We start from the raw sequence: 16,145 nt of genomic DNA, 5'->3' as shown, positions 1-16,145 counted from the left end.
TGTGGTTGGAAAGTCATCATTTCAAACCTGCGTTTTCTTGTTTACCAAAGCATCAAGCTATATCATAGAACATGACAAGCTTACAGATGGAGGTACCATGGAGAGTAAGGATTAAGGTGAAAAATCAGGAGTCACTTGAGACCTTCACAGGTTTGACAGATGGAAGGATCTGTCAATTTTTGTTCTCTCAGTTCCTCATTTCCCCCCTATCTTAAATTCAGTTCTTCACATTTTGCAGCCATTTGCATTAAAAAAAAAGCTTCTTGAAGATATATCAGCATTTTAGTGTGAATTTCTCCTCATAAACTTTTCTGTTTGCTATCTTGACCAGTGAACACATTTTTGCAAGCAACTTTCACAAATACAATGCAATTTGGTATGCTATTTTCATGAATACCATCATTTTTTTGCATTCTTCCCTTAACATGTGCATTTTTGTAAACATTATTTGATGGGAGAAGTGCATTGCAAAATTTGGAAATGAGCAAATTTCAAAAGATAGTGTTGTTTTGGTTCACACATTTTTTTCAGAAATTGCAAGTTTTTATCCCTCCAGGCCTTTGATAATTTGGACAGTATTTTATCCATACATCCAGTGCTTTTTTTCTAAAAAAAAAATGTTTAGAGGTACTCTCATTTTCCTACTCATATTGAAATACTGCCCCTCAATGAGGCCAAACTTAGATTCACAAAATGTTTAGGGGTATGCGTACCCCTGTGTCCCCCCAGAAAAAAAGTACTGCATACAACCATACAACATACATAATTCTGTTTGTATGTTGCCTGTCCACAGTTCAAACTATGCTCAAGGTGATTTACAACATGAAAAAAATACATAACTACAACATAGAAAGTGGTCATAAACAATAAACTGAACATTAAATAATACAAAACCAAACGGAACATTTCCCACATAAATCACAACAAAAAACCAATGGCAACACCAGCCCAGTCAGGGGTTTTTTTTTAGCCGGAACTCAGTTCTGGCGCCTCTCAGATGGGCACCATTGCCATTGTAAGAGAACAAGGGAGCAGGGGTGGAGGAAGGGGGTGCGGTGGGGGTGGTACACCCCGGGTGTCACCACTGGGGGGGTGACAAAATGCCAGGTGGCACTCACTGCGGCACCTGCAGCACGCTCAAGCCACGCATCTCTCCTGGGAGACACGCGGTGTGCATGCGCAGACTCCGCGCTGCCCAAACGGTCCGCCTGCTGCCTCCCCCCCAGCTGTAGGACAGTTGGAGGAGGCAGGCAGACTCTGGAGGCCCCACAGTGCACCCTGCCCCTATGGGAGGCTCACCCCGCCCTTGGGCGCCCCACCCCAGGCGCTTGAGCGGCTTCCTCCTCCACTGAGCATAATACTAGGAGTATCGACTCAGAAATAAACCTCACTGAGTTCAATCCATTTTCCCCCATTTCCCCCGCTGCAAGGGAGGCCTTCATGATGAGTTGCGGCACCTCTTTTCCCTAGAAAAATAGCACTGTGCCCAACAAACAAACTCCCCCAAACAATACTGTGGCCCATAGTCTGATCAGCAGCCTTGATTTCTGTAACTGGAGTCAGTCAGGGCCCTGTCCTCCCAGAATAGCAGTTTGCACACCCCACTAAGAAAGATAATAACACAATGACATTCAAAAGGGTAACAATTGATAGCACATTTGTTCAAAATCCCATTTAAAGCTGTTTAGTCCAATTCATTCAACTACAGCAGATTAACTTGATACAGTGATACCAGTTTTTTCAAATTCTGAGGGTCATTTAGACTTCCAGTACTTCCCATTTCCACCCCCTTGCCTCTTAGTGCCCCCCCTCCAGTAATCCCCTGGCAGGTGGTACTGTCCAATTGGCTCTAAAGGATTGTGGACATGTGAAGGATTGCCAAGTGCCCACACATCTCTCTCTCTCAGTACTAATATGCATTCATTAGAGTCCCAATCTCTGGCTATCTTTCCACTCATAATACCTATATAAGGAGCTTCCCTGGGGTTAAGCTAATATGCTTCCTGATTCCTTAATTGCTTTGACACTGAGAATCAAAGATCATGGAGATGGTTATAATAAAAATAATAATAAACCAATCTCCAACCTATTACGAAAGGTGTGAGCACCGAATCTTAAGTGTTTTGTTGCTTTGCTGTTCTTCTCTCTCTCTTTCTTTTCTTTCGTTGAGGTAGCAGCACCAGGAATTATCTCTCAAATCAGATGAGCTGAAACTTTGAGTCATAAACTGCATCCGTGTTATCTTTTCAGCTGCCGTTCAAATTGAATAATTTCACACTTCCCTCGTAAACACAAGTCAGGGGTGAATCTCTGCGCAGAGCTAATCTAAACCAAATGAGGTAATTACTCCGAAAGACAATTCAGTGTTGCAGGGCTGTTTTTAATCTTAAAGAGCTAATATGGAAGTTTATGAAGCTGCAGGTGGAAACAAAAGGATTTTTTTAAAAGCGACTGAAAAGAACAACAGGACTGGATCAGCCATGATGCTAAATATGCAATAATGCAAACTGTGTAGCAATGCACTTATCACAGAATGCAGGAATCACAGCTGTTGTGCTCGAATCCTGCTTGTGCGCTTCCCTTGGGTCATCTGGTTGGCCACTGAAAGAAGAGGACACTCGACCAGATCAGCTCCTGGCCTGATCCAGCAAGATCTTCTTATGTACTTCTGAGAAATGCTGCATGTCCTTGATCACAGCAGTTTATATTTGTGTGTCTCTCAGCTTTCCTTTAGTAATTCCACTGACCATATTGGTATTCGGTAGGGGAAGATAGGTTCACAGAGATGTGGACCATTGTTATAAAACAGGGGTGGAGTTTCTGTGGTCCTCCAGATGTTAGACAATTCACCATGTTGGCTGGGGCTGATGGAACTTCGAGTAAAACAAGATCAGGAGGGCTACAAGTTTCACATCCCAGTTGTAAAAGATGAATCCATGCAATTTCCCAGTTTGATGTTATAGCATTTATTGAGTGGCAGGGAGAGAGGGAATGAGATTTTCTAAATCTTGCAAAAATAAGATTTAGAAAGAGAAGAACCCAGAATGGAATGCAGATGGTAATAGTAGTTTGGGTTTTCTGCAAACCCATGTATTGTTCTTTTTTTAACAGTCTGCACAAACTATTGAGTTTGAGGTTGAGACTTTTTGAATTAAATCTGGATATTTAGCCTTTCTCTTGTCCCTAACGTACATCTAAAATCTGCAGTGAGCATGAAGTGCAAATCTCAGTGGCTTCCAGCAAGACTCAGTTTTATAGGTTTCTCACATGCAGGCCAGGCACTCAGAAACACAAGATCTGACTGGCTAAGTTATGATGAGCAAAGGAAAGCCAACTGACTCCTTGAAGAGGGAGGTCAGGATCACACTACTTTCCATCCATTGCTCTGCTCTCTGCAGGTCTGTCTCCATAGGTGACAGCTTAAACTCTCTGATTAAGAACTTGGGTTTAGCAGGTTCTCTGTTGTTCCTTGCTAAACACAGCAAGAGTATGGGCTGTTTTCAGCTACAGCTACAACAATAGCAACAGCAGGAGGACAGGCGATAGAGAGATCAGAGAAGTCAAAAAGGTGTGTGTGTGTGCAGGGATGTGAGGGGAGAGAACAGCAGAAAGACATAGAGAAATGGGTTGAACTCAGTGAGGCTTATTTCTCAGTAGCTATTCCTAGTACAGTGGTACCTCGGTTTAAGAACAGTCTGGTTTAAGAATGATTTGGTTTACAAACTCCGCAAAACCGGAAATAGTGTCCCGGTTTGAGAACTTTATCTCGGTCTAAGAACAAAATCCAAGTGGTGGAAGGGCACCGGCGGTGGGAGGCCTCATTCGGGAAAGCACGCCTCTGTTTAAGAACGGTTTTGGTTTAAGAACAGACTTCCAGAACAGATTAAGTTCATAAACCGAGGTACCACTGTATTGTGCTGCAACTGACAACGCAAGGTAAACATTCCAGGCCAAGTTCATTTCACAGAAAATGCAAGATAGATTTACTGTTGCTGTTCCAAAACTACTTATTTTAGAATAGTGCAGGTGCTAATGAGGTGCAAATTTGTCAATGTAAGTTTTTCCCCAGTCTTAAATTCAGTTCTACACATTTGCACCAGTGTTTTAGTGGGATTTTTTCCCTACTATACACATTTTTATATGCTTAAGATACAGATTTTTCACAGATAGTGCATATGTATATATAAACATATGTGCTATATTTTAGGCTTTTCTGTTCTTGTTTTTGCACCTGTTTGTAAATGCTTTTTGTAACTCACTTTGAGGGTCCCCCCCCCCCGAAAAAGTGAATTATTAACAACAACCAAAACACCACCTACCTCTTTAAACTCCAGGCTTAGCACAGATATCTTATAAGAATGTAAGAGCATAAGAAGTGGTCTGCTGGATCAGGTCAGTAGCCCACCTAGTCCAGCATCCTATTCTCACAGTGGCCAACCAGAAACCTGTGGGTAGCCCACAATGAGGACCTGAACACAACAGCACTCTCCCCTCCTGTGGCTTGTAGCAACTGGTATTCAGAAGCTTTACTGCAGAGCATAGCCACCTCTCCAAAGTGAACACAGTTTCACACAGCCGCTACCCCCAGAAGGCAAGAATTCACTTGCAAGAATAACAGAGACAGGATGAATATGTGAATTATTTGAAAAGCAATTGTAATCAATAGACTACACTAGTAGGATTGCAAGAAGGTTTGTAAGGAGGACTATGTGAAATATTGCAGAGAAGATTATGAAGAGAGTTATTAGTTAAAGACAATTAAAAACAGTAGAGAAATTAAGAAATGTAGATTAAGTGATAAAGATTGAAAAATCTTCAGATGCGGTTGATGGAAGTCCAAAATATTGTATAAGACAAGAAAATATATTATATGATTGTTGGAAATGATATGTTAAAAATTAATAAATATATATATGGGGGGGGGGGAGAATATTGACTTTTTGGTGATGCATTTTACTGCAGAATGGCATTCTTCTAGTTCCTGGTTCTTCCCTCCCTGGTACCCTTCCCCTGAAAGAATCTACATTAACATTTGCCTCCTTGCATCACCTTCTGTTTCCCTATGACACTTTTTTTGGGGGGAGGGGTCACTTTGCCATTCCTCTGTGCATTGGCTACCTCCCTCAAGTTTAATGAGCTCAGTTGGTAGAGCATGAGGCTCTTAATCTCTGGGTCATGGGTTCGAGCCCCACATTGAGCAAAAGGTTCCTGCATTGCTGGGGGTTGGAGTAGATGACCTCCACAGTCCCTTCCAGTTCTACAATTTTGTGTTTCAGCAAACAAGTGCTTGAGTTGTTGGCACGCTAGAAAAATGCCCTGGGAAAGAAAAATATATGGGAGTAGCGCAGAGGATACAACCTCCTACTTGGTTGCTTGAATTTCCAGTGCTGATATATAAGCTATGGCAAACATGGAGATATTTCTCCAGCCTTTCCAGTAAGGAGGCAATATTTCTGCTTCTACAATTCGAAGAATCTCAAGGGTCAGGAAGAGACTAACATAAATTGGGGAGGGCAGTTCTCAAGCAAATTCTCCTTGCTCAGTGTTCAAATATTAGGCTCTCCTAATGCAATGTTTTTGAACATTACTAATGATGAGGGATGGCATGAATATATATAATTTCCCTCAGGCAGAATGAACTTTCTGAAAAGATCATGGGGGAGTGGGAGGGGAGAGTCAGAAGTTTCTCAGAAATTTCCAGGGGAGGGTTGCCAATTACTTCACATCACAAGTTGGCCAAGGGTCTTCTAAGTTTCCTGCCTTCCTTTCATAATCACTTATTTTTTTTAAAGGATGCTACTGCTGAAGGATCTTCTCCATAGTCTCCCTCTGATGGCACTTCCTTAGGAGCAAGGCCATGTCACATCATATTGTGACACTTCCAAGGCTCTCCAGAAAGTGCAGTCAGTGAAGCAGCAGGAGGCTCTCTTCACTGTTTCTCACCAGACCATGCTTCCAGGTGAGCTCCAGTAGGAAAAGTGGCAGCTCCTTAAAGAAAACATTGAGATATATCTCCTCTCACCAAGCAAGCAGCAGGAAATTAATCCCTGTTTTCTCTGGAATATATGCATGGCAGTTTGGCCCTCAAATATTATTGATGGATCTGCAAAACAAAGGATGCGTCTGGATGTGCAAGTTGATTAAGAAATAATCTAATCAAGCGTGTGATGTGCAAACATGATCTACATCTGTATTATACTGCTTAAAGAGAAGCTATGCTTTTCAGTAGGGAATATGATACACAATTATGTAGGTAGCAAGATAATTAAGCCAACTGTGGGTAATAACATGCATGCAATGCACACAAAGGATGTTCATCTGCATTGCAAAAATTACCCACCTGCTCCTGCATGTCTTGATCATGCAACCCCAATAGACGAGAAAGGGCAAGTTTCACATGAAGTATGCATACTGATGAATTTAGGATTATTATTATTATTGCAAAAACAAAACATCACCATGGTTGTTGCTTTTTAATGCGGACAATAATATTCAACGTAGTTGTCTTAAGACTTAAACTATACCTTTCAAGGTCCAACATAAAAAGCAAAAGGTGTTTTTGTTGTTGTTGTTGCCCCAGCCACTCTTGGTGGCTTTCAACAAATTAAAACATCAAACACTGATATGCATTTGCATTGTTTTTCTTTAAAGTTGGTCAAAATGGCATTCCAGCTCTAATCCTGGTTGTCTGAATGTGGCTAACAGTGGGAGACTTCCCCTCTGCCTGGGACAATCTGAACGTGGTTTGCAGGAGCTGGGAACATAGATGAGGAGAGAGTAAATAAGTGAGCGATGAGAAAATAGATTCATTCATTTGTGCTTTGGATTAGAGATATGCACTTCTTTAAGATGCAGCCAGGGCTGGCATAAAGGCTTGGCATGTTTGGGCATCTGTTGAAGGCTCACAATCCAGCAGGCGACCCATTAACAAGAGACCGCTGGACCTGCTTCTCCTCTTCATCATGGTAACCTGCTTGCTTGTTCACTCACCTCTTGCTCTCCTCATCAGGCCACAGTGAAGATGAGGAAGAGAAGCCATTACTTGCTTGACCTTAGCCTCTCTCCTATGGTAGAGAGGGTGTATGTCCTGAGGATAGTCCCAAGGACTGAACAGAGAGATCTGGAGGGCCAGATTTTCCCCATTCCTGATTTATATCCAGGCCAGGTGAAGAGAGGCCAATTCACTTCCTTAGGGTGGAAACATAAGAATCATTCTGAAGATGCCCTCTATGCATTTATCCAGTGTTCGGAGGGAGAAGTGGAACAGCTGTTCCACATCTGTGTGGCTAACTATATGAAAGAGGAAGCTTGTGCTTGTAAGCCAGGAGTGCAGTGTCTCCCCTTTTCAGACACTCTGTTTTAGAGATGGAGATGAGAGGCAGAGTCCCTGTCCACTGTTTGCACATTGATAGGTACATGGGAGTTCTCTAATGAACAACCCTATGCTGGGACCCAGGAGGACAGCACCACCCACTCCACCCTCAATTCTGTAGTCTCAAAAAACTTGCCACCAGAACAGGAAGTCCCTGATTTGAGTTCCACCTGGATCCTGAAATGCAGTGGTGTGTGTGAACCCAGTCTTTTGAGTAGCACTAGAAGAAGGGATGGGACGCGGGTGGCGCTATGGTCTAAACCACAGAACCTAGGGCTTGCTGATCAGAAGGTCAGCAGTTTGAATCCCCGCGATGGGGTGAGCTCCCGTTGCTCGGTCCCTGCTCCTGCCAACCTAGCAGTTCGAAAGCACATCGAAGTGCAAGTAGATAAATAGGTACCGCTCCGGTGGGAAAGTAAACGGCATTTCCATGAGCTGCTCTGGTTCGCCAGAAGTGGCTTAGTCATGCTGGCCACATGACCCGGAAGCTGTACGCTGGCTCCCTCGGCCAGTAAAGGGAGATGAGCGCCGCAACCCCAGAGTCAGCCACGACTGGACCTAACGGTCAAGGGTCCCTTTACCTTTAGAAGAAGGGATGCATTCTTCAGAAAATATCAATATGTGAACCATGGAGGACCAATGATATCCATCATCGGTTCTTTAAACCTATGCAGAATGGCAAACAAAAATGTGAAAATGCAGCCCTGGTCTTTCCTATTGTCCTGGTGGGTTTTTAAAGCATAGCCTTCTCTTGCTCTGCATTTATAGCTGTAGTACCTGCACACACACACACACACACACACACACACACAGCCCACTCTATGAGTATCCATCTTTTTATAGCAATAGGCTCTCCAGGTTGTAAATATTGCACTAGTATATGTTTTATTTTACATACCTGGATTCCTCTTCCCTGCCTACTTTATGCTTCCTCCTTCTGCTAGTAAATCCACAGAAGCCAATCGCCTGATGCAGGCTGTAAAATACATTTGTCTTCCATACAGTTCAGGAAAGCTACCTCAGGAACACCACGTGAAAACATGCATTATATAGTATTGTGCTTTATCAACAAATAGTGCATTACTGGTTGTATTCGTTGAGAGATAGATTGCAACTTTGCAACGATGGGCCCTTGAGAAGATTTAAGGGGCCTAAGGGAGGCACCTATCCTGAAGAGCTCTGTTTCCTCTTCTCCCGAGGAGAAGGGTAGGATCAGGGTAGGATCTTCTCAAAGGAGGCCCAAGGCATTTTGGTACCTAAAGCAGACAATCGCAATAATGCCCCCTCCACCAGAGGTGCTGACTTGGGCCCCAAACTATGGGTGCCTAGCAGGGTGTTCACAATGAGATGTCATGATGCCATGGCACATTGCGCATGTGCATCGCTGCCCTCTGGCGTGGTGGCGGCGACTGGATTGGGCACTCCGCCTCCATTGCAGGGCCTCTGTTGTGAACCACCAGAACCACAAATGCACCCCAGAAGCATTTATGTGGCCACAGTGGGTCCCAACAGAGGCCCCACAGAGCAGGAGGCCCTGGCCCAGTCACTACTGCAGTGCCAGAGAGTTGGAGGTAAGGTGGCAGCAGCGGTGGGTGGAGGCCAGACACCCACAGTGAAAATTTTGTGAGTGCCCAGGCACCCAGGGCATCCTGCAGATGGCACCAGTGCCGTCCCCTAGTTGGTTGACAATGGAAGAGGGTGCCTTCTGGGGTGAAGTCAAACTGTTGGAGAGTAGGAGCACCTGCTGTGGCTATAGAGACCGAAACAGGACAGACATGTTTTGTTGCAGCTGAGGCATATGAAGGCATCTGGTTGTGCTGATGCAAATGCACCATGGTATTTCTTCTCTCCCCCCTTGGTGGTGGCAATAATAATAGAAAATAAATGGAAATAATTAGCATTTCCCTGTCCTCTAAAGTTCTCCAAAATCTGCTGATTGAGATGTGCCTGTTTAGTGCTAGGGCTGGCCTGTTCTTATATTCACCAGAAATGAACAAAGCACACCTGAAATGATCAAAGTTCTTGTTGCCCAGAAGGTTGGGGAACCAATGACCTCCAATGAAGATCCATAAAGTTGACTTTGCATGGCACAAATGGCTTGGGCTCAACACTTTTGGTGGACAAAGGAAATAGGCTCCAGAATGGAGGTTTGTACGCGTGTCTGTGTCCATGTATTCCTTGAGGTTGATTCACATTCACTTTGCATCCTTGGCATTTCCATGAGGGAAGCAAACTCTACCGAAGAGCATGAATTTTGGATGATGCCGTGTCCATCAAAGCTTTGCAGAACCGCCATAACATGAAATTTTAAATTGGCCAGGGACTTTGAAAATGTGTTTAACAAACCTTGCTGAATGTTTTGGCATGCCTGGCCTGATTCGTGAAATTGTAACAGTCCATAGAATCAGGCAGGTCTCATTATTTCTGGGCAACTCATCTAATGCAAAGCATGAACCAGAAGGTGTATCTGCACCGCTTAAGTCACAGAACAAGACTTCCCCATGCTTAGCAATGGAAACACACGGAACCAAATGATGCCCTCCACCCCAAAGCCTGCAGCCGACGTGTTGGAAGATGGCAGTGCAGAAAGCAATAATGGAACAGTATAACCCCAAGGGAAAGCTTCACATAGATGTAAAGCCATAGCCAACTTTGGCATAGTTATTCTTTGCTGTTACTTTCTGAGCAGACTTATAGCCATGTGAGACTTTTCTGTGTCCTGAATCTGAGGGTGGCTTCAGAAGATAACAGCAAATGTTTGATGACGTACAAGTTATGGGAACTTTGGATTGTATCCCTTGTTAGTCTCGTTGAAGTAAATGGGCACGACTAACTTCTTTTTGTTGTTTAGACATTTAGTCATGTCCGACTCTTCGTGACCGCATGGACCAGAGCACGCCAGGCACTCCTGTTTTCATGACTAACTTAGGTCTGTTAATTTCTATGTGTCTCCTTGAGTATAACATAGCTGGGTATGACCCATAGTCCATCCTCTAAGGCCATTTGTGGGCATTTGTGCCCAATTAACCATTTGTGGTTGTTTTCCATCTGCCTCTTCACCAATTATCCAAATGCCACATTTATTTCTGTGCTATGTTTTATGGTCAGTGTTGTAATCTTTGATGTTTTATTGAGGTTGGGGACAGGCCCATCCCAGAATGCAGGCCAAACTAATGAGTTGAGATAGCAGCATTCACTGCTTAGAGATCTTTGAAACATTAAGCAGTATATGCATGCTTTTTTAAACATAACTAAATGCATAAATCCTGCAAACCTAGCAGTTCGAAAGCACGTCAAAGTGAAAGTAGATAAATAGGTACCACTCCGGCGGGAAGGTAAACGGCGTTTCCGTGCGCTGCTCTGGTTCGCCAGAAGCGGCTTAGTTATGCTGGCCACATGACCTGGAAGCTGTACGCCGGCTCCCTCGGCCAATAAAGTGAGATGAACGCCGCAACCCCAGAGTCGGTCACGACTGGATCTAATGGTCAGGGGTCCCTTTACCTTAAGTGCATTTAAGAGATGGGTACAGGACCTGCCATTTTCTGGAGATTTCTAGGCCTGCTTTGGGAGTAACAAGTGAGATAGCAAGGCATATCCTAGGCCAAATTTGCCAAACTGGTGCCATCTGGATGTTGTTGGAAGCAACATCTGGAAGACACCAAGTTGGCAAATACTGGCCTAGGATTTTTCTGAGTAATACTATGGTTAGATCCCCTACCCAGAAGCTTTTGGGTATGCTGAAAGGTGATTCATTTCAAACCCACACATCACAACAATGTAAGCAGGCAATTGACTCAGCAAATTCTAACCAGCAGTGTATTTCAGGATTCTTCTTTATGCAAGGTGACAATTTTATTTTTTCTGCCTTCCAAGCTTATAAAGTAAAGTCCTTGACCCAAGTTAGTTAGAGCATTTCCATTTGGAACTTACATAGAATCACAGCTATTTACCTGGAAGTAGGTCAGTTGACTGTAAAGCTTGGACTGATGCACTCAAGTGGTGCCTATGCTTACATTTCTTAGCCGATCCTGATACCCATCTCTTCTTATTGCTCTCAGACTCTTTTCTTAGTCATTGGGTGAGAGAGATGGAGAGAAGACATTATTTTGGTTAGGCTTTTCTCCTGATGTTTCGGGCAATTATAATTAAAAAACAATGCCCAACTTCTTATTGTTCAAAGACTAGTAGACCTAGATCTACAGGATCTGAAAAATACTGCCAATAAATATTGACCTCAGTTGCTCTATACTATAATAACCCTGCAAATTATGGAATCACCACAGCTCTGTGTCTGTATACATTTACAAGTATAGGAGAGCATTTACTCTTGCTTGCTTCAATGTGCTGCCATCAGCATTGCTAGATGGATGAGTTAATAAGACTCTGGTAAATGAATAGATGTGGAACAGTAGAATTTGTTGAACATGTTCCTGTACATTGTACCCTGTGCAGTGAATGTAGAAGGAGGTTGATTCTACCTCTACTGACAGCTTTTCCAGGAAGATCTCCCACAAGATTGGTACTGGTTTGCTTAAGGGACGCATCCTCTTGTGTCATGAATAGGGTTGCTGGGAGGTTTTCTGACCTCGATGCAGGTTTTAAAAAATCTTGGAGGCTTATTGAGAGAAGAAAAAATGTATAACTATTTGTGTTTGCTTTTAAGTGTAGTGTCTCTTACCTTTGTATGGAATTTTATTGGTCTGTAATAAATCATTTGCCTTGCTAAGGATACCCAGCCGCCCACCAAATACTTGAAAAAGAGGTGGGTGGAAATTTGGGCTCAGATCTAAAACAGACTTTTCTGTGTTTTTTCTCTCCATAGTGACACCCTGTTAATTAACCCAATCTAATCCCTTGATTTGGTTTACCTATCATTCTTGAGTCCGTGCCCTAATTTAAAATGGAGGTTAAATTATTCCCTTTGACAATTCACCCTTTGGCCATCACCCTTTTTGATGGTCAAGGCTGCATTGTGCTACCTTTGCCTGCATTACTTTTTAATTGGCCCCTTTTTTTACTTATTCATCACCACTATTAATTTTACAATACTTTCTGGCTCTTAAATAATTTCTGGGTTTTATCCTTCTGTCCAGAGTATAAAAAAACCATTTTAGCCTGAGGCAATGAAACTTAAAAAAAAATAAAAATCCAAAACATTCAATCCATTTGTAAAGCCTTCACTGTCTAACCTAAAGTTTAAAAAGAACACCCAACCTCATTTGATTGGAAAAGAGTGGATAATGAAGGGTCCCCTGCCCCGTATTTCTTTTGCCCCCTCATGTAGGGCTAAAACTTGAAGTCAACCAATGAAATTGACTGGAAATAGGTTCAGAGCTGGCAGAAAGAAGTAATCCTTCGCACAACAAATAGCTACTTTAACAGAGAGGTGGAGAAGCTCAGGTGTGGGGATGCATGTGGCCCTCTGACCCTCTTTATACGGCCCTTTACTCTGTGCCCAGACCACACGCCCTCAGTGCAACTGATCACAATGGGGCTCACTGCCAGTGTTGATCAGCTGATTGATGCTGTCAATGAGCCCTGCTTGCAAAGGAGCATTGGGGAGTCTACTTAAACTTCTTACAGTTCCACCACAAACAGTAGCGGCGGCGAGACTATAATATAATGGTGGCTGAGGGAAAAGAGGTGGCAGTAGAACGTAACGTTGTGCAAACCTCAACAAAAGCACTGTTGGCTGTCGGAACCTGCATTTGACCGAGGTCCTCTGGAACATAGCTGTCAAGTGTCCCTTATTTAAAGGGACAGTCACTTATTCCAGCGACATGTCCCGCTGCTGTCCCTTATTGATGGATGTCCCTTAAATGTCCCTTAAATGATGTCCCTTAAATTTCAAAGGAAGCAGCTCCTCTCCCTCCCTCCCTCCCTGCCAGCCAGGGAGGAGGGAAGCTCCAACTGTGTTGCTTGGCTGTGTTGCTCACCCAATAAGAAGTCTAAGAACGACTGGGGGTGGAGCTTGCATGCCTTGTGTGTGGCTAGTTAATGCAAGCTGAGGGGGGTTTTGAATGCTGGATGCCATTTTGTTGCACGTGCTGCTGCAAACTTTGCAGTGCAAAGCCAGGCCGGGGAGCCATCTTAAGTTGAGGCTGCATAGGCCTTGTGGTGCATGTGATTCAGATTCTATTCAGTTGAACCTCTGGTTACAAAGTTGGCTGGACAGTGTTCTCGAAGCTATCAGCATGAGTTTGACCAGACTGCAGGAGGACAGGAAGACTGGAGTGCCTGGAACAGGTGAGGCTGCAGGTCCCTTATTTTGGCTGCTGGTCCCTTATTTTCAAGGCTGCTGGTCCCTTATTTTCATATCTGTAAGTTGACAGCTATGCTGTGGAATTGCCCTCTGATGATAATTAATGACCTGAGCCTTTGATGAGGCCTCCAGGCATGTTCCCATTATGCAGAGAATCAAAACAGCAGAAGTGATGAGATTTATGGCTACATCGCTATGCTTTATTTTCCGGCTACGCAGACAGAAAAGAAGTACTTCCTCTCTCTGTGAGAGCAGAGAGCAACTGAACAAAGGAACAGGAAACCAGTAATGTCACATCCGTCTCCTATCTTCTGTGAAACTTCCAACAGCCTGGAATGTCTGGAATGCAAAACAGAGTCTTGTGACTCCAAAGCACTGCATAGTGGCAAACAGAAACTAACATCCTCCCCCTTTCTGTGAACACCACTGGGCAGTGTGTCAGTACAATCTCAGTACAGACCCAGTTTCTGTACATAGGTACAGTGTTGATCCTTTGGAACAACCTTGGACAATAAATCAGCAGGAATTCCCAAGAATTCCCAAGAAAGAAGAGGAGAGTGTTGAAGACTTACGTCTAATTTGCAGGTCTGAAAGAGCCACAAAAGGTAGACCTCCAAAGAGATTTGCTGATGAATTTGCTAAAGCAGCCAAAGCTGTAACTGCTGTTAATAGCTCCAAGAAGGTATTTGAACCTTCAAACTTCGAAGAGATCCAGGCTTTGGACTCGAAGGATGCTGAGCCATGGTTAACTGTGACTGAAGTGCATCAGGCCCCTTCCATGGGCCCAATCAGCAGGTCATAGAGGGAGCGCAGGGGGGACTTGCTGAAGGACCTGAGCCGGCGGGGCAAGGAGGAAGAGGAGGAGGTGGCTTCTTTGGCTGGGGACGCTGGGCCTCCTCCGCTAATTCACTATGTTTATTGATTCATTCCAGAATTTATAAGCTGTTCTACACTAATGGACTATTGAAGTAGTATACAGATTTTTCTTTTTTAAGATGGCTATTGTATCATCTCTTCATTGTCCCTTCTACAAGCTGACCAGCTTCACACTCATTTACAAGTGCTGGAAGATCTGCACTGTCTCCCTATTTTCTACCAAGCCAAGTTCAAGGTTTTGGTGTTAACATGTGAAGCCCCTAAGTAACTTGGGACCGGGGTGCCATGCATACTCCCTGCCACCCAGTAGAGACCAATCTGATCTTTTAAGATCTTCCAGGGAGACCCTGATGGTCACTCCACAGGAGGTGAATGGTAATTTGAAGAAAGGGATGGGGGAGTAATTTGATTCAGTTCACATTTAAAGGAAAACCTACCTAATTCACAATTTCTAAAACAATGTGAGAATCGAGACCCAGCTGTCCTTCAGACTTTGCACTTCTCTGAATTCTGTAGTGCAGTTCTTTGACCAATTAGGCATATATTAGGGGAACATACATACAGTAGGGAAAATGAAATGTATTAATGAAAATAGCATACTGGATATTTTGTATGAGAGCCAGTGTGATATAGTGGTTGAGAGGTAGTGTTGTGTAGTGATTAGAGTGCAAGACTAGGACCTGGGAGACCTGGGTTCAACTCCCCATTTGGCCATGAAGCTCATCTTCAGCCAGTCACCACCTCTTAGCCTAATCTACCTCACAGCATTGATGTGGGGATGAAATGAGGAAGGGGAGGATCATGTATGTACCTTCAGATCCTTGGAGAAAAAGGTGGGATGGAAATGCAATAGATAAGCAGTAAATGCACACCCTGCCCAGTTTTATTTGTGAGATGATTTATTTGTGAGATATAGGCTGCATATGGTCCATTGCATTTTTATGAAGTCTCCCTGAACTCAGAGGCATTCTCAGCTCTGCTTCTCCTTGTCCATCTCTTCTCAGAAGGACACCTGGGAGTATGACAGATTCTCCTCTGAGGAAGCTGACTAGGCGCCACTGCAATAAAATGCCAGCTCTCCACAAACATTCCTTGCAGAGAGCAAGACGATGAGCTGCTGCAGTTAATGGGATGCAGCTAAGAGAAATGATGGCAGTAATCACATCCCAGCTGTGAGGCTGCTGTTAAGATCTCCCAAGGAACCAGGAGCCCTGTTGCTTGAAATATTTACACCGTAGTACTGAGTATACTCCAGGGATCACTGCAAGGGGCTGAGGATATACGCTGCTACCTAGCTGCCATTTCTTTTCCACCACTAATTGATATGATTTGAGGTGAAGTACCTTTGTGCCTAGGGAATCGTAGAAATGGAAGGGAGAAGAGACCAAGAACTGGTATAAGCAAGGATTTCAGCATCTTTCTATAGAAGAAGAAGAAGAAGAAGAATGTATTATTTATACCCCTCCCATCTGGCTGGGTTTCCCCAGACACTCCCATTAAAATATTAAAATCCAGTAGTCCATCAAACATTAAAAGCTTCCCTAAACAGGGCTGCCTTCAGATGTCTTCTAAAAGTCTTGTTGTTCTCTTTGACATCTGGTAGGAGGGCGTTCCATTGGGGGGGGGGTGCCACTA

Source organism: Podarcis pityusensis (assembly GCF_964106645.2).
Source record: "Podarcis pityusensis genome assembly, chromosome: 9".
NCBI classification, from domain to species: Eukaryota; Metazoa; Chordata; class Lepidosauria; order Squamata; family Lacertidae; genus Podarcis; species Podarcis pityusensis.
Note: the sequence above shows the minus strand (reverse complement) of the source record.